Here is a 19,011-nt window from a genome sequence, read left to right as displayed (position 1 = left end):
CTTCAGTGTTCTGAGTGCAAAAGGTCTTTTTAGTGTGTTCTTGTCCACTCTGTTCCATGCTCAAAGGAGTTTATAGATGCCATCAATAAGCACTTTACCACTTTGATAATTTGATGCGGGAAGAATGGCTCTCTCATGGTCACGTAACTGGTGATGAGAAGGAAAACAGGAAGTGTAACATGTTTTCCCCAATTCAATACTCATTTTGTTATTTATTTCAGAATAAATATGTATTTTTTAAAGAATTAAATGTCAATATATACAGAGAGAGAGGTCATACATACACACTTTGTTATGCCCAATGGCTGCAGTCTCCCAGCAGATTCATTTCTTCCTCTTCAATATACATAGGAAACCTTTTTTAAAATTTCTGCTTCAAGAATTTTTAAGTTCCATGTAACATTACATATAGAGTACCTGGGCCATTATCTGTTTAACATTAAATTGGAAAACTCAGTCTTATTAAAATGTGATTGTCTTTTAACTGATTTTTTTTTTTGTCCACATGAATCTATGTGGAAAGCGTTCTAAAACCACATTTCATTCAACTCCATTTCCCAGTACATGAAAAATCACAGGAACCCAGCAGGAGCGATGCATCTCAAGAAAGAATCTCTTCTTTTGGTCTGGACTATTTCCCTCTACTATCACAGTAGAAAAATGGCTGTCTCCCAAATAGCCCCACCTCTTCCTGGCATCATTTTCTTTCTTTTTTTATCATTATTATTATGCGTACAAATTAGCCATGCTCATTGTTCTTGTTGTTTGTCAGGAATGCTTTGCCCTCCAGACTGAAGCTATAAACCTTTCAGTGGAAATTTGATGCTCAGAATGAAAGAGCCAGGTAGTCATTCAGAGTCTGGAGAGGCTTTTAATATGTGTGTTTTCTCTCTCTCACTGGTACTGTTTAATTGTTTCATTTTGCTCATATCTTAATCTTATTCTGAAGAGCTGACCATATAGAAAATAAGTATGAGAGAAGATGAAGATGAGCAAAATTCAATCATATTTTTTCTTTACATTATAACAACCAATCATTGAAATGTATTTAAGATAATAATGTTCAGAGTGTAATGAAGTTGATTACTCAAATAAGCTTGGCTAATTAAAAGTAGCCAAAAAGAACTTTGTGGCCTAAATGCTTTGAGTTTGCCAATACATTTCACCATAGAATTGGCTGTTTCAATTTCATGGAAAGAAATTAAGATTTCTTTATGGAAAGTGTCATCTTCCATCTGACTTCTTAGAAGTGTTGTAATGAGTGAGGTCTGTTTCTATTTTACTGTAGTTAACTGAATTGCTGGGGTTTTTTTTAACCCACTGGTTTAATTTTAGCTCACCTCTCAATGAACAATGAGTCAGAAATCATGGAAGAGTACCACTGGAGTTGTTCGTCCATGACAAAGGTATGGAATTCTCAGAACACTCGCTCCTTTAAGATCTTGGGAATCATATCTCAGAATCATTTCAACTACATAGAACTTTAGGTAGATGTTAGCCCCTGAGCTAATGTCTGTACACATCTCAAACCTGTTTGCCACCCTTATCTATACCAGCTTTCACAAAGGTTTTTTTAAAATTTTTATGTAGTTATTTTTCAAGTACAGTTTTCTGTTTATTTCTCGATCCCAGCCCACCCCTCCCCCATGCACCCCACCTCCCTCCCATTTCCACCCCCTTAGTTATTGTCCCTGTGTCCTTTATACTTATTTCTCTAAATCCCTCCCATTTTTTCCCCTTAAATTCCCTCCCCTCTCCCCTCTGGTTGTCCCCCTCTCAGAGGTTTTTAAACATTACAAGTGCAATATTATCTTTACAAAGATAATTATAATTACCCATTTCATCCCACCTCCCGATCTTATTTTGCTGTGTTTCTAAGGACCTGTTCTAAATGGAAACTTGGCTAACGGGATACTTATTATGCTTACTTAGGGGAAAAATGAGATGCAAAACAGGCTGTGGAGTGCTTAGTATTTATTGTACTCTTTAATACTATTGTTATTATTATTTCACAAAATAGCTGTGTTCATTTCAATAGAATTGTTGAAACTTTCTATAGTTGCTGTTCAATAAAGGGAAATTGCTATTAGTGGATTGCTTTAATTCAATCCTAAACTAATATTATGACATTTTCCTTTAGGTCTATGGCATTTCCTTTCCCTCACTTTACAGGGCTAATTTTTGACCTGTAGTATGCAATTACGAGACTCATTCATTCATTTTGGCTGACTTCTGCTCTCAGAATCAGCTGGGATTTCATTACATTATTTATGCATATTTTAGTTTTTTGCTCCTTTACAGTTTTAAATAAAAATTTTATGAAGTATTTTAAATCAAATAAGCATTAAAAAATCCATCTAACAGCTAACATTACTCTTTATTTATGGGAACATTTAACATACAAGACTACATAATGCCTGTATCCTAATATCAATGCTACATTAATGATATTGACAAAACTATATTTGGTTCATTCATAGAAAAATAATATATTGCTTTAAAATGGCAAATGTTTATACGATCTTCTTTTTAAATCTCAATAAGCTAACGGGTGTTTCTGACCAGCATACAGCAAAGTACAAAAAGTGCTACACAAAATAGTAGAAAACAAATTATTAAAATGTAATTGTATACTCTTTGAAAGGGTCAGAGCATAATCTTACACTTCAGGTAGTAACAGTGTATAGTAGAAACACAGACCTTATTCCTCAATTGTATTGAAAGATTGATTCAAATTCTACATTTTGTAAGAAAGGAAAATGGGCAAGTACCCAGTAAGCACTTAGTAAATTAGCACGTAAAATAGACATGTTAAAGAACATACTTCACGATGCCTAATAATGGGGCATATGAAAAGTTCTGAAAATGCTGAATGTTGTGGACATCACTGTCAGCCTTAGATCCCATCCAGACTTTCTGAACTGATAAAAATATCTGAATCACAGGAAATACCGAGGTCTGTCCTGAAAAAGTCCAAATATTATTAATATAATGAGAACTGTTTGCACAACATGGATGTCACCTGGCAGCCAGAGAGAGTGGACTGGAATGCACATGTGTGAACAATGATGACTTCACTGTACTAGTCAGTGGGTGCAGATGGCAACGCTGTTGAGTGAGCATGTGTTATGCGTGGCCATTGCATTCAAAATGACTGAGCGAGTAGAGCAGCAAACCTGCATCAGATTTTCTGTTAAGCTTGAACATTCCTCATCAGAGCTATTTGGATGATTTAGAAAGTCAAAGCTATGGGCAAATGGTGATTGGCAGGTTCATCACAATATACCTACTCATGATTCACGCATCACGCAGAGTTTTTTGGTGAAATGTCAGGTCACTCAGCCCCCTACGACCCAGATTTGGGACCTCCCTGTGACTTCTGGTTTTTCCCAAAACTAAAATCACCTTTGAAAGGGAAGAGATTTCAGAGTGTGAATGAAATTCAGGAAAATACGATGGGGCACCTGATGGCAATTGGGAGAACTGTGTGAGGTCCCAAGGTACCTTCTTTAAAGGGGACTGAGGTGTCATTGTCCTGTGTACTATGTTTCCTGTTATCTCATGTTTTTCAATAAATGACTCTACTCTTCATAGTACATGGCTGGGTACCTTCTGGACAGACCTTGTTGCCTACGTTGTCAGCCCAGCAGAAACTGTGCTGCCCCAGAGCCTTTGCTGGAGGGAGGCCTTTCCTCCAGGTACGGACCCTGGTGCTCACGCTAACTGCTGGAGGGCTCTGTACCACAGGGCACAACCGGGCCAGTGTCAGTCCGGATGGCTTCTACTGCAGTTCCTTTCCTCATCCTGCTTTCCTTTTGTTTTCATTTCTTCTTTTTAAAAGTTTAAATTTCCTCTCTCACCTTTACCATTTGAATAGTTAGATATATATTGAATGTTTCCATCCATTTATTTGAAATGCCTTTCCATTTATTTAGGCCTTTTTAAAATTTCTGTGAAAATTGCTTTGGAGTTTTTGGTTTACCAGCCTTGCACTTCTTTTGTTATATTTATTCTTAAGCCTTTTATCCTCTTGGATGTGATTATAAACAGAATTGTTTTCTTAATGTCATTTCTAGATTGTGTGTGGCTAGTTTATTAATTTGCTAGAGATGCGGGAACAAAATGCCACAGGCTGAGTGGGTTAAACAACATAAATTCATTTTCTCACAGTTCTGGAGGCTAATTCCAGGATCAAGATGTCAGCAGGACTGATTTCTTCAGTGGCCTCTCTCCTTGGCTTGCTGCAAATACCTCCTTTCTCTCTGACCTCACCTGGTCTTTGCTCTGTGCTGGTGCATCTTTTAAGTTTCTCTCTTTGTGTCCAAATGTCCTCTTCGTGTAACACCAACCAGACTGACTTAAGGCACACCCTAATGGCCCCATTTTAACATAATATCTTCTCTAAAGGACTTATCTCCAAATAGAGTCACATAATGAAGTACTAAAGATTAGAATTTCAACACGAATTTTGGGGGATACGATCTGACAAGTAATGAAACTGACTTTTGCTATTTAGTCCAAAATTCTGCAACCTTGGGCCCTGGCTGGTGTGGCTCTGTGGATTGAGCGCTGGTCTGCAAACCAAAGAGTTGCCGGTTCAATTCCCAATCAGTGCACAAGTCTGGGTTTCAGGCCAGGTCCCCAGAAGGGGGTGCACAAGAAGCAACCACGCATTGATGTTTCCCTCTCTCCCTCCTTTCTCCTCTACCTAAAATTAAGTAAATAAAATCTTGAAAAAGAAATTCCTCCACCTTCATGAACTTGTTTATTAGTTCTTATAATTTTTATAGGTGTATGGGTTCTTTAGTTTTTCATGTGTAAGGTCATTTTATCTGCAAATACAGTAAAATATTTTTTCTTTCCAATATGGTTGCTTTTAATTTTTTGCTGAATTACCCAAGCTAGAACCCCCATACAGTGTTTTGGTTTTTAATTAATTGATTTATTTATGAGCTTGTCTTTTTAAAAAATTTACTGTGTTTTTCATTACCATTAAACCCCCTTATATCTCCCTCCCACCTGCAATCACCACACTGTTGTCCTTGGCCATGAGTCCCTTTTTCGTTTTTTGCTCAATCCCTCCACCCCTTAATCTCCTCGATACAGTGCTGAATAGAAAGGTTGACAGTGAATGTTTTGTCTTGTTCTTGATGTTAGAGGGGAAACTTTAACTCTCTCACTATCAAGTATGTAGCTGTGAGTTTTTTATTTAGGCCCTTTAACAGATTGAGAAAGATCCCTTCTATCCCAAGTTTGTTGAGTGTTTTTTTAATCATGAGTGGGTGTTGACTATTGTCACATCCTTTTTCTGCTGCTACTCATATGACTGGACGAGGCCTTTCTTCCCTTTATTCTTCGGTGTGGTGTATGGCGCTAATCTTGATATGTCTAACAAACCTTGCCTTTATGAAATAAAGTTCACTTTTTAATGGGATACATACCTTTTACTAAGATTCTGAGCTCAATTTTCCAGGATATTTTAGGATTATTGCAACCATATTCATAAGAGATAGTGGCCGATATTCTTCTTTTCTCATGAATGCTATCCAATTTTGACATCAGGATAAAATTAGCATCATAGAATGTAGAGTTAACAAGTATTCCCTCATCTTCTCTTTTTTTGGAAAAATTTGAAGAATTGGTATTAATTTTGTAGAACTCACCAATGAAGCCAACCTGGGTCTGGAGTTTTTCTTTGTGGAAAGTTGTTTTGATGACTAATTCAATGTTTTTGCTTGTTATTGCCTGTTCAGATGTTCTCCCTTCTTTAGAGCCTGCTTTGGTCTTTTGTATCTTTCCCAGAATTTGTCCATTTGTTACCTAATTTGATGGCATACTGTTGTTCATAATATTCTCTTATAATCATTTTTTAATTTCCATAAGGCTAGTGGTAATGTGCACTTTCCATTGCTGATTTTACTTACTTGAGTCTTTTCTCTTTTATTCTTGATTATTGAGCTAAAGGTTTGTCAATTTTGATTATTCAAAGAAATGCCTTTTGGTTTTGCTGACTTTAGTGTTTTTTAATTCTTCATTTATTTCCCTCTAACCTTTACTTCATTCTGCCAGCTTTAAATTCAGCTTATTTTCTTTTTCTAATTCCTTAAGGTGAAAAGTTAGGTTACTGATTTTACATATTCTTTCCAGCTTTATTAAGATGAAATTGACATAACATTATGTAAGTTAAAGGTGTACAATGTGATGATTAGATACAAATATATATATTGAGAAATGTTTACCACAATAGGTTAACACACCCTTCACCTCACATAATTATGTTTTTTGTTATTGTTATGGTAAGAATATTTAATATCTACATAATTAGGAACTTTCAATATACTGTATAGTAGCATTGTTAGCTACAGCCACAATACATACACAGATCTCCAGAACTTATTACCCTTAAGTTGGTTGGAAGTTTGTATCTATTGACCAGTATCTGTTCATATGCCCCATCCCTCAGCCTCTGGAAATGACCAATATCCTCTCAGTTTCTATTAATTATCTTTTTTAGATTCTTTATATAATTGGGTTCATATATTATTTGTCATTTTTTGACATTTCACTTAGCATTGTGGCCTCAAGTTTTATCCATGTTGTTTCAAATGGCAGAATTTACCTCTTTTTATGGATAAATAATATTCACTCATTCATTTACATCACATTTTTTAAATCTAGCCATCCATAAATGGACTTCTCATTTGTTTCTATGTCTTGGCTATTGGGAATAGAGCTGCAGTGAACTTGGGGGTGCAGATAACATTTTCCGGTAGTGATTTCATTTCCTTTGGATATACACCCAGAATAGAGATTGCTGGATCACTTTTAATTTTTTGAGGACTTTCATACTGTTTTCCATAGTGGCTGAACCAACTTACATTCCCACCAACAGTGCACAAGGGATCCCTTTATTCCATGTCTTCACCACCATTTATTGGTATCACTTTCCTATTTAATCACATACCATATCACATACCTTTCCTATCACATACCATAACTGGTATGAAATACCTTGTAGTTTTGATTTGCATTTCCTTGATGATTAGTGATGTTGAACACTTTTTTATGTTACCTTTGGAAAAATATCTATTTAGGTCCTTTGGCCATTTTTTAAAAAGATTTTATTTATTCATTTTTAAAGAGAGGGGAAGGGAGGGAGAAAGAGAGGGAGTGAACATCAATGTGTGGTCGCTTCTTGTGCCCCCTACTGGGGACTTGGCTTGCAACCCAGGCATGTGCCCTGACTGGGGATCGAACTGGCAATCCTGTGGTTCTCAGGCCAGCACTCATTTCACTGAGCCACACCAGCCAGGCTCTTGGCCACTTTTTAAAATGATATTATTTGGGGAATTCTACTAACAGATTTTTGTAGTCCCATATATATTTCACATTTTGGATATTAACCCCTTATGAAACATATGGTTCACAACTATTTTCTCCCATTCCACAGGTTGCTTTTTTATGGTGTTGATTGTTTCTTTAATTGTGCCGAAGCATTTCAGTTTCATGTAATTGCACTTAATTTTTTCTTTTGTTGCTTGTGCTTTTGATGCCAAATCCAAATTAAAAAAAAATTATTGCCAAGACCAAAGTCAAGGAGCTTTTCCTTCTACTTTTATCTAGGAGTTGTATGGTTTCAGGTCTCACATTTAGATCCTTAATTCTTTTCTAGTTAATTTTTGTGATGCAAAATAGGTGAAAATTTCATTCTCTTCAATGTAAATATTCAGTTTTCCCAACAGACTATCCCTTCCCTATTTAGTATTTGTTGTTCCCTTTTCAAGCATTTGTTGAATGTGTATGAGTGGGTTTATTTGTGGGATCTTGACCCTCTTCCATTGGTCCACATATCTACTTTTGTACCAGTACCAACCGTGCTGTTTTGATTACTGTAGCTTTGTGAGGCCTTCAGCTTTGTTCTTTCTTAAGATTACTTTGGATATTTGAAATCTTTCTGTGGTTCTATATGAAGTTTACATTTTTAAAACAATATAATGCAGGCATATCTCAGTACTCATTGGCTTCAGAACTTGTCAAACTGTATACTTGTTGCATTTTGACAAGAAAAAAAAAATGTTTCCGCACTTGGCACTTTCTTGGGACTCATCAAACTTGCTAGAACTTGTGTAAGTCACAGCACCACCCAAAAGAGAAAATGCTTCATCATGCATTACTTATTGGTTTTGGCACTCATTACAAGTTCTGAAACAAATTAACAAGAAGTTCCAAGGTACCAGGGTAATTGATTGTTTTAGGATGATTTAGATGATAAAGTGATTTAGCTTTCATTTTATTAGTGTGGTATATTATATTGATTAATTTGCATATGGTAACCATCCTTGCACCCTAGGAATATATACCACTTGATCATGTCTTCTGATACTTTAAATGTATTGAATCCTATTTGGTAATATTTTATAAAAATTTTGCTATTATATTTATCTGCTACATTGATCTGTAGTTTCCTTTTCTTATAGTATTCTTATTTGGTTTTGGTATCCAAAAACTACTGCCCTCTTAAGATAAGTTTGGGAGTGTTCCCTACTTCAGCTTTTTTGAACAGTTTGAGAAGAGTTGCCATCAATTTTTAAAATTTTGGTAGAATGCACTGGTGAAGCCACCTGGTTCTGGGCTCTTATGGGGGGATGATTCTTGATGAATTATTCTACTTTTATCCTTAATATTGGTCTGTTCAGAGTTTTTCTTTCTTCATGATTCAGACTTGGTAGGTTGTATGTCTCTAGGATTTATCCATTTCTTCTAGATTGTCTAATTTGTTAGCATACATCTATTCATAATAGTCATTTATGATCCTTTGTACTTATATTGTATCATGTGTAATGTCTCTTCTTTCACTTATCATTTTATGTTTCTGAGTCCTCTCTCTTATTTTCTTTGTAAGTCTTGCTACAGTTTTTCAGTTTTGTTTATCATTTTAAAAAGGAGTCTAATTTTTATTGATTTTTCCATTGTTTTTCTATTTTATTTACTTTTCCTTTGATGTTTGCTATTTCCTTCCGTCTACTAACTTTGGGCTCAGTTTATTCTTCCTCTTCTAGTTGTTTGTAGTGTAAAGTTAGGTTGTTTACTAGATATCTTTTTGTGTGTGCGTCTTAATATAGGCATTTACCACTTTCACCTTTCCTCTTAGAACTGCTTTCCCTGCATCTCATAAATTTCAGTGTGTTGTGTTTCCAATTCCATTTGTTTCAAGATATATTTTGATTTCCCTTTTGAGTTCTTCTTTGACCCACTGGTTGTTCACAAGTGTGCTGTTTAATTTCCATGTTTGTTAATTTTCCAGTTGTCATCTTGTTATTGATTTCTGGTTCATTCTACCATAGTGGAAAAAGGTACTAGGTGTGGTTTTAATACCTGGTGTGGTTTTAATCCTTTTAAATTTGCTGAAACTTGTTTGGTGACCTAACATATGGCCTCTTCTGAAGCATATTCTGCCTGTTCTTGAGAAGAATGTGTATACCGCTGCTGTTGGGTGGAATGCTCTGAATCTATTAGGTCTATTTGAGCAAAAGTATAGTTCAAATCCAATGCTTCTTTATTGATTGTCTGGATGATTTGTTCATTGTTGAAAGTGGGCCACTGAATTCTCATACTCTTATTGTGTTGTTCTCTGTTTCTCCCTTCAGATCTGTTAGTATTTGCTTAATATGTTTAGATGCTCTGCTGTTGTGCACACATGCATTTACAATTGTTATATCTACTTGATGTATGGACCCTCTGTCTGTCATTACAGTTTTTGACTTAAAGTCTATTTTGTCTGATGTAAGTATACCTACCCCTCCTTTCTATTGATGGATGGACAATTTCTTTTTCCTTTTAACCCTATGCATGTCTTTGAGGCTGAAGCGAGTCTCTTGTAGGCAGCATATAGTTGGGACTTATTTTTGTTGTTGTTGTTTGTTCATTTGTTTGTTTTTCATTTTTTTAAATCCATTCAGGTGTCCTATGCCTTTTGGTTGCAGAATTCAATCCTTTTTCATTTAGAGTTAGTTGATTATTGGTATGTAAGGACTTTGTGATCCCACCTTCTTAATTGTTTTCTGGATGAAATCTAGTTCCTTCCTCTCTTGCTGTTTTTTATGACTTGCTGATAACAATTGTATTCCTGTACAAAACAACTACCCTTCCATTTCCACCCACATTTTATTTCTAATTTCCCAATTTATATGTTTTTATATTGTGTGTCCATTAGCAAATTAGTATTGCTATAGCTATTTTAACACTTTTATTCTTTAATCTTTATACTAGAGTGAAATGTTTTTCACTCTAGTGAAAAATTACACAAAATTACAGCAGGAAGTAATTTAGAGTCACTTTGTACTCACCTTTATGGATGTGTTTCATATTTTTGCAAGTTTTTTTTAAAGATTTTATTTATTTATCTTTAGAGGGGAAGGGAAGGAGAGAGGGAGAGAAACATCAATGTATGGTTACCTTTTGTGCATCCCCTGCTGGGAACTGGCCTGCAGGGAAATGGCCTGCAATCCAAGCATGTGCCCTGACTGGGAATCGAACTGCGACTGTCTGGTTCGCAGGCCCGCGCTCAATCCACTGAGCTACACCAGCCAGTGCAAGTTTTCATGTTACTGATTAGTGTCCTTTCATTCCAGCTTGAACAACTTCTTTCAAAATTTCTTGCAAGGCAGGTCTAGTGGTGGTGAACTTTTTCAATTTTTGTCTGGAAAACTCTTTCTCCTTCATTTCTGAAGGACAACTTGCTAGATAACGTGTTTGGTTGTCAGTTTATTCCTTTAAGGTCTATAAATATGAGGTGGGGACCTCCCCCCAAAACAAAAATTATCTTCTGGAGGGCAGGCCCCTTGTAGTACAGGCTTCCCCCACTAGGTGAGTGTTCTAGGAACCCATCTGTATCAGGGTACCAGCTGACGTGGTTGTGAGGGGCTGTGTTGGGCTTTAGCAAATGTTTCTGAAGGCCCTTTCAACACATTTATCCATTTCATGATGGGTGATTTACGAGTGCACCTGCCTACAGTGTGCTGAGTGTTTAGCAGGTATTGACCTGCAAAAATGGCATGACCCCCTTGTCCCACCCTCCTGACTCACCTGATCTCCCCCCAAATGACATTTTTTTTGTTTCTAGATGAAAAAAGCCCTTAAAGGGAAATGTTTTGCCCATGTGGAAGAGGTGAAACAAAAAAAGCACTAAAGCACTAAAAGCATCAAAATTGACAAGTTCAAAAACTGTGTTCAGTTGTGGAGAAAATGTCTCAAGAGGTATATTGCAGCAAATGGAGAGTACTTTGAAGATGACTGGAGTTTAAACATGTGAGAATAAACACACAGTTTTTCATCAATAAACTCTGTGGTTTTATCTTTTTGGATCCCCTCTTGTATGTTACTTTCCGCTGTCTTGGCCTGTAAGATTCTGCTGAGAAATCTGCTTATAGCCTTATGGAAATGAATTCCCAGGAAAGTGACAAATTTCTTTTCTATTGCTACTTTGAAGAGTCACTTTGATTTTGGTAGCTTTATTATAATGTGTCTTGAAGTAGATCTTCCTTGTTCCTAGCCCTCTCTAGATGGCTTTGAGTCTCAGCTTTGTGGTATGTGTGTACTGCATTTTGTTTATCCACTCATCCACTGACAGTCATTTGAGGCTGTCTCAACAGGACAATGATATGTAATTAGTCCATATGTGCAATTGAGAACAGAGTTGGAAAAAGATTATGTCAGCAAGTGAAAAAGAAATCACAGCAGATCTATTCCCAGGACACGAACATCTATTATGATGACACATTTACATGGCTGGTATGCAGGTAAAATTGATTTTTTCATTTCTTTACCTGGATATGGGCACAACACTGATTCCTGGCTAAAACTTAACATTTATCTGATTTTGTTTTAGGTTAACATACTCTGTGCAAAAATCTCTAATTATTCTCAACATTAAGAATCATAAAACATAACACACAACAGAAGTCTTCATGAATATTTTACAATGTATCCTTTATGGCACTGATTCTGCTATAAGTGTGTTTTGTTTGGTACCCAGTGAGTCTGATTTCATTCTTTCTTCTAGCCCAGGCTTTTTCGTCACTCATTTCAGAATTTCTCTGGTAATCTGGTTCCCCTCTGAAGATCTCCTTTGCTTCTTTAAATATTACTATAATTTTTTTTCTTATTAGAGATCATGATTCTATTTTTATTTTATCTTTTATTCCACAATAAGAAAATACCATTGAGCTGACATACCATCAACATTATATTATTGCTGGGAGGGAAAATTAATATGAACACAGTTACAAACGCACACTTAAATTTGAGAAATGTTAATGGGTTATCACAACTATAGCAACCTTTATTAAGGAATGAGGCCAAACCTCATGTGGGATGTGGATGGTTGAAACCTCAACGCAAGAGGCAGGATTGCTTGTGCAATATGATGGGAAAGCTTGAAGAGTCAGTAAAGGGTGTGGTGAAACTCAGCTGTACACTCAGCTGAAACTTGATGGCTCCGGTAACTTTCTACACACCCATATAAACAAACTGTCAACCCACAGTCATCTGGAAGATTCTTAACTATGCCTCTTTATTTACGTCAGAATGAAAAGATAAATCCCAAATTTTATAAGCCATATTCCCTTTGCATGTGATCCTCAGAAGATCTGAACTAACATTTCTAAAGTTAAAGACTAGCCCTGGCCTGTATGGCTGGTTGGAACATCGTCCCATAAACTAAAGGGTTACCGGTTCGATTCCCACTGAGGGCACATGCTTGGGTTGCGGGTTCAGTCCCCAGTCAGGGCACGTGCAAGAGACAACTGATTGATGTTTCTCACATTAGAATTTCTCCCCCTCCCCCTTTCGCTCTTCCTGTCTCTCTAAAACCTATGAGCATGTCCTTGGGTGAGGATGAAAAATAATTTTAAATAGATAAAATTGAGTTCTGTTAAATAAGTATTAGATAAATTCTACTACACTATCAAAAATTAGTAAACAAATATGTAAGAAATTAGTTGACAATAATCTAACAAGCAATCTCCATTTTGATTGGAAAAAAGTTTAAAATAGCTTTCAAAGAAAGTTGATGGAGATGGTATGATTAAGTTCTGTATGAGACTCCTTTTATAAAGTTTTAAAACCAGCATAGCTCACCAGCGTCTTTCAAGAGAGGAAGACGTAAAATCCTGGTTAGAACACTGTGTTCCAGAGATCCCAGCCTGCCATTTAGAAAATTTAATCTAGAACAAGTATTATTATAGCAAATATATTGTGATATATGTTACAAAATATGTTAATATCATAATAAGTTATCAGGACAGTCCAAAATGTCTTTTTAGTTCATAATACTACTGAAATTGTATTTATTTCAGAAAAAATTTCAAAAGAAAAACCCAGTCAATACTATCATATATTGAGTGCATACCTAAAATGTCCTACTAATCAACTAGAGACAGAAAGGGGTAAAGGATATTTCATGGAAATACATGAGATAATATTATATGGGTGTAAGAAGGAACACTATGACAACAGACCAGGAGAGGAACAAAAGTCATCTTCAAGTAATACGTTATTGGCCATTTCAAACTTTCCTACAGATTCCTGTTGTCTTTATCATAGTTAGGTACTTTCCAATATATAGAACTTTGTGGCCATTGTATTTTTGTTCAAAAACATCAGTCTTATTTAATTTTAGCTGATTCATTGAAATATGCAGTATTAATTGGAATTCTGCAAAAATGAAGAAACATTAAAACTCAGGTGTTCTATGGCCTACTTAAAATGACAGAAATCACAGTATAATTTGTAATTTGTAATAAATTTATGACATAATCAATGCAGACGAAAGCTTTAGAATCTCTTACAGCATCAAAAATATTTAATGAATCTAATGTGCAATTGTTAATGAATTCCTTTTGCACATGACCAGAAAAGTCTACTAGCTTCTTTTAACACTTATTCTATTCGTTATTAAAAAATCCAATAACCTATTTTTTCCCTTAGCTCTACAAAATCTGGTCTGACATATTTTGTTACCTGTGTATATTCTTTTCTTCTGATTTAATTCTGGTTGTCCCGATTAAATCATCCATCATTTTTAGGAAGATTTTTCTCCTTATTGGTTTTCGATCTTGCCTCACTAGTTTTAGCTACTTGCTACTTTCTCTTCCTGATATGTCACTTTGAAAATATTTCAGTGACTTTCTTATATTAAATTTTCTGGTATCATTTGAAAAAAATTTTAAATACAAATGTATTGATTTTAGAAAAAGAGGACAGGGGGGAGAGAGAGAAACATCAATGTGAGAGAGGAACATTGATTGGTTGCCTCACATACACACCCTGACTAGCAATTGAACCTGCAAACTTGGTATGTGACCTGACCGAGAATCCAACCTGCAGATTTTTAGTGTACAGGAGGGTGCTCCGACCAACTGAATCACACCTGCCAGGACTCTCTAATGGCGTTTTAATTTTCCCTTTAATGTCCGTTCATTTTTCTATTTCTTATTCTTTACACTTTAAGTCTTTTCCCCAGTAAATGTAACTTAAGTTTTGAAAATTTAGATTTCCATAACTATTTGTGACCATCAAAAATTAAGCAGCTCCCCCAAATAAAAAACCTCACTCTTCTATTGTTGTTATATAGCTTGCAAATATTCTACAACCTTTAAATCCTGCACCACCTAGGGGTAATAGTTTTCTAATGTATTGCATGATTTGCATGATCACTAGCTACTGTTTTCCTGTTTTATGAACTATAAAGTATTTAGTATTAATTCTTAGGAGATCATTTGAACTTTTTCTTTTGTAAGGCATGGAAAGGAAAGATACACATGTTTAAGGATAGAGGATTAACTTTTGAAGTTCCCTAGTGAAGGCCAGCTAAGATGAAGGTCCAGACAAGAGATGTCTGCATTACAGTAGGGAGGGTATACACAGTAGTTTCTTTGGCGGTATCTAATCATGGAAGTAGAGAATGAGTGGAGATGGGAGGAACAAAGAACTCCAAGCTGGAGTGGAATAAAATGTATTAAATGGTAAAAATCAGGAGGTTGCATTATAAAGACTCGGAAGATCTTTAAAAGCCTGCAAGGATAAAACATGGTCTAAATAGAGATGAGATGTACATTAGCACATGATAACCATGTATGGGATGGGGGGGGACAAGAAACCCAGAATTATCTTCTGGAGGGTGGGCCCTCTACAGAACAGGCTTCTCCCACTAGCTGAGTGTTCTAGGAAGCCATCTGTGTCAGAATACCATCTGGTACAATGCCATCTGGCATTGTTGTGAGAGGCTGCATTTGGCTGCAATGAATTTAGTTTTGAAGACTCATTCAAGTGTTTGCCCATTTCATACTGGCAAACAGGTGACTGGTTCTTCCACCACGACAACACACCTGCCCACCCCACACTGAGTGTGCAGCAGGTTTTGACCAAAAATGGTCTGACCCCCTTGTCCCACCCTCCCATTTCACCTGATCTTGCCCCGATGACTTATTGTTGTTTCCAGATGAAAATAAGTCCTCAGAGGGAAACATTTTGCCCGTGTGGAAGAGGTGAAACTATAAAATGGAGAAGTATGAAAAGGCATCAACATTGATGAGTTCAAGACCTGTTTTGAGCAGTGGCAAAAGTGTCTCCATAGGTGTATAGCAACAAATGGAAGATACTTTGAAAGTGACTAAATTTAAACATGGAAAATAAATACACAATTTGTTATAAATAAATTCTGGGGTTTTTTTAGTCTCCCTATATAACTGACATGTAAAATAGTACACAGAGTGTTTCTGGAGACAGTTCCAAGGGATGATTTCAGACGGAGGACAGAGACACAAAGAAAACATCATCAGAGCACAGCCATGGAGTCCCAGCCCTGGGTTGGTCTCTTTCTCCATCCCCAGAGTTACCACCCACTAACCATGGGACCTGTGGAGTCAATCTTGTAAACTGTAAAACTGGTTCCAAGATTAATGGCACCTTGAATCAATGTCTAAATCTCCATCTGAAGCATGATAGTATTTTATGTAAATGTGATTCTCCACAGGATGAGCGCACTGGTACTTCCTGCAGGGCTAGAGGATATTTGGGGGGAAGAAGGCTGCATAGACAGAAAAAAACTGATGTTATAATTTTCTATTGGGAAAACATTGAAAATCTACTTTTGAAATCATGAACTACAAAAAAATGCCACCCAATGGGAATGCAGATAAGGTTATGATCCTTCACTGGGCTGGGGCGGAGCTGGCACTGGCTGGCAGGGGTCATATCAGGATCTTCATGAGAAGGGATGGGGTTTTTTTAAAATATATTTTATTGTTTATGCTATTACAGTTGTCCCCACTTTCCCCCATCTGCCCACCTTTATCCTGTAGGCAAACCCTGACCTCCTTTAGACAGTGCCCACATTGTCATCCGTGTCCGTGGGTCATGTATGCATGTTCTTTGGCTACTCCCTGCACTTTCCTCCATCCAGTCCCCTCTCCCCACTCCCCTCTGACAGCTGTCAGTCTGTTCCATGTATACATGCCTCTGTTTCTATTATGTTTATCAGTTCATTTGGTTCACTAGATTCCAGAATGGAAATTTTCATGTTTATCAAAGGAGGGCGTGAAGTGACACAGAAAATAGTATCAATGTGGCATAATGATGAATGCAGGGTTGTCACTCAAGTGTGTGCTCCTGTCGGCATCTCAGTGGTGTTGACTGGCCGACTGTCATAGCAAGCATTGGGCTAATTCAGTGACATTTAAAACTCTGTAATCGTTGCCAAAATCATAATCGGTTCCACAAATTTATAAATCGACGGTTCAAATATAAGACTCATAAATATATGATAGGTACACACATATGACATTATATTATAGAGCTTCAAAGAAGCTCTATAAACAATCCTTAGAAATATGTGACCTTAACCCACAGAACATGACTTTAGGATCACTCCTTGAACTATTTCCATCAGTATCACCAGGTATGCTTGTTTTGTGTACGTATTTCTGGTCCACAGCCCTGCCTGAGAATTCTGATCCAATGAGTCTGAGCTGGGGTGAAAAATGGGAAACTGATTTTTTAACAGCTCCTTAGGTGATTAAATGTTACAAGTTATCCTAACACCGCACTTGAAAAACACCTAGTGTAAAAAAATGACAGTAAAGATCCTTTTCACTATACATGTGTATATAATTGCATATTTTTACTATTTCTCATTTTTCATAGTAAATTACAGTAGAAAAGGAAAGGTACTTCTATAAAATAATGCATGATATTTAAAAAAAATCTTCTCTAGTATCTAAATTTCTGTATTCAGTCTTATTACTCAGGTTAGAAAGTAAGCATAAATTAAAAATTAAATAGAAAGCACATTCCTCTAAGATTAAATCCATTTATATGATGAGGTGTTGTAATTCGGGATTTAGAAAGTAAGAGCCAAGTTGAGGACACACCTATCTCATTAAATAGCTCCTCCTTGGTTATGAGTTATTATCAGTCACAGCTTAAATCCTTTTGACTCTAAAATAATAATGAAACTCTTTCATTTTTTTTAAAGACACTTGTGGGAATTTTCTCCCTCCTTGTTTCACTAATCAAAGTAAGTAAAAAAAAATTTCTATATGGGGCAGCTCATTATTCATATTTTTTTAAAGAGGGATATAATTTCTATCTAGAAAAAAAGACTAGCCCTTTAAATACAGATACAATCTCTCATTGTGTGCAATGTACTATACAGACAGACATCTATTATTTAATTACTCATTTCTACTCTTTAAAAAATTATCATTTAAGTTAATAAAAAAAAACCATATTGTTCTTAGCTTTATATGAAAGGACAGTACACAATAGTTATCTTGTGAAATGAAGAAATAAAATAAATATCTTGTGTTTCAAGTACTATACAAATACTAGTTTTTACTACTATAGGCTTTGCTTATTTAAAATATTTTACAAGAATTAATTTTAAAAGTATGCCTTTTCAATAGTAATAATTTGTGTCTTGTGGTTCTTATAAAAATTACAATATCAAAATTTTGTGTTAGAATGTTTAGATTGACCAGAGTAAAATAAGTATTCTTCTGAATGCATCAAAATGATTGTTTCAATATAAACTTAGAGTGTCATATACGCAATTTGAAATTCTATTTAAAAATTGCAGATCTTGAGAAAATCTTATATTTCAGACATTTTTCTTGGTGAGTGCATTAATTCAAAATTCTAGCTGTGTAATATCCTGTCATAGAAATGAATCTTCATCCTCATAACTGAGTCGTGTTCTGCGTAAGTGAAGGGTTTGCTCAAAGTATGGCCAAGCTTGACAAAGGGACCTATTCTCACCCTGGACTGTGCAGCAGCCGCTGCGCCACCCCAACAAAACAGTGGAATCACAGTACAGGAAACAATATCCTTTTCTTCCCAGTTCGGAGCATAGGCCAATCTAATTTGGGAACTGTGGCAAAATTAGTAATGGCTTTTGTAAGTGCATAATTTAAAGACTTCGTATGTTTAACTTAATCCTTTGAATGTGAGATTAAGAAAAAAATAAACAGATCAAGTGCACATCTAGAAAAAAGTAGCTATGATCAGTTCATTACTCATTTTAATTTTTTTTTATTTCTTGTTTCTCTTAAAGCTTGTATTTGCCTCTTACTTTCTATGAAGATTCATATTTTTCTCTAAGCATGTTTTTGTCATGAACAATCTACAATTTATGACTTGGGCTGTGTTTCTTCAAGTTTTTCCTAGGATTAAAAGAACCCCCTGGTGGCCGCTTTGTGGGTCTGCACTGAACTAAAACTGGAACAGCACAGAGAAGGCCAGCACGGCCCACCTGGGACGGCGCTGGCACATTGCAGAAGCTCCCGTCTGGGCCCCTCTTCGTCCAGGAAGAGGTGCGGGTGGGGAAGCAGAATGGGAAAGGAGATTACAGGATACTTCACTTCTACTACTTACATTTTATTTATTATATTAAAAAGCTCATGTTAATGAACGTTAGCCTTGGTGTCTGACTATAGTATTCGTTGTATGATTCTC

This window comes from Artibeus jamaicensis, unplaced genomic scaffold (assembly GCF_021234435.1).
Source record: "Artibeus jamaicensis isolate MK-2021 breed Jamaican fruit bat unplaced genomic scaffold, CSHL_Jam_final contig_867, whole genome shotgun sequence".
Lineage (NCBI taxonomy): Eukaryota > Metazoa > Chordata > Mammalia > Chiroptera > Phyllostomidae > Artibeus > Artibeus jamaicensis.
The sequence above is the reverse complement of the archived record's forward strand: the minus strand, read 5'-3'. Positions refer to the sequence as shown.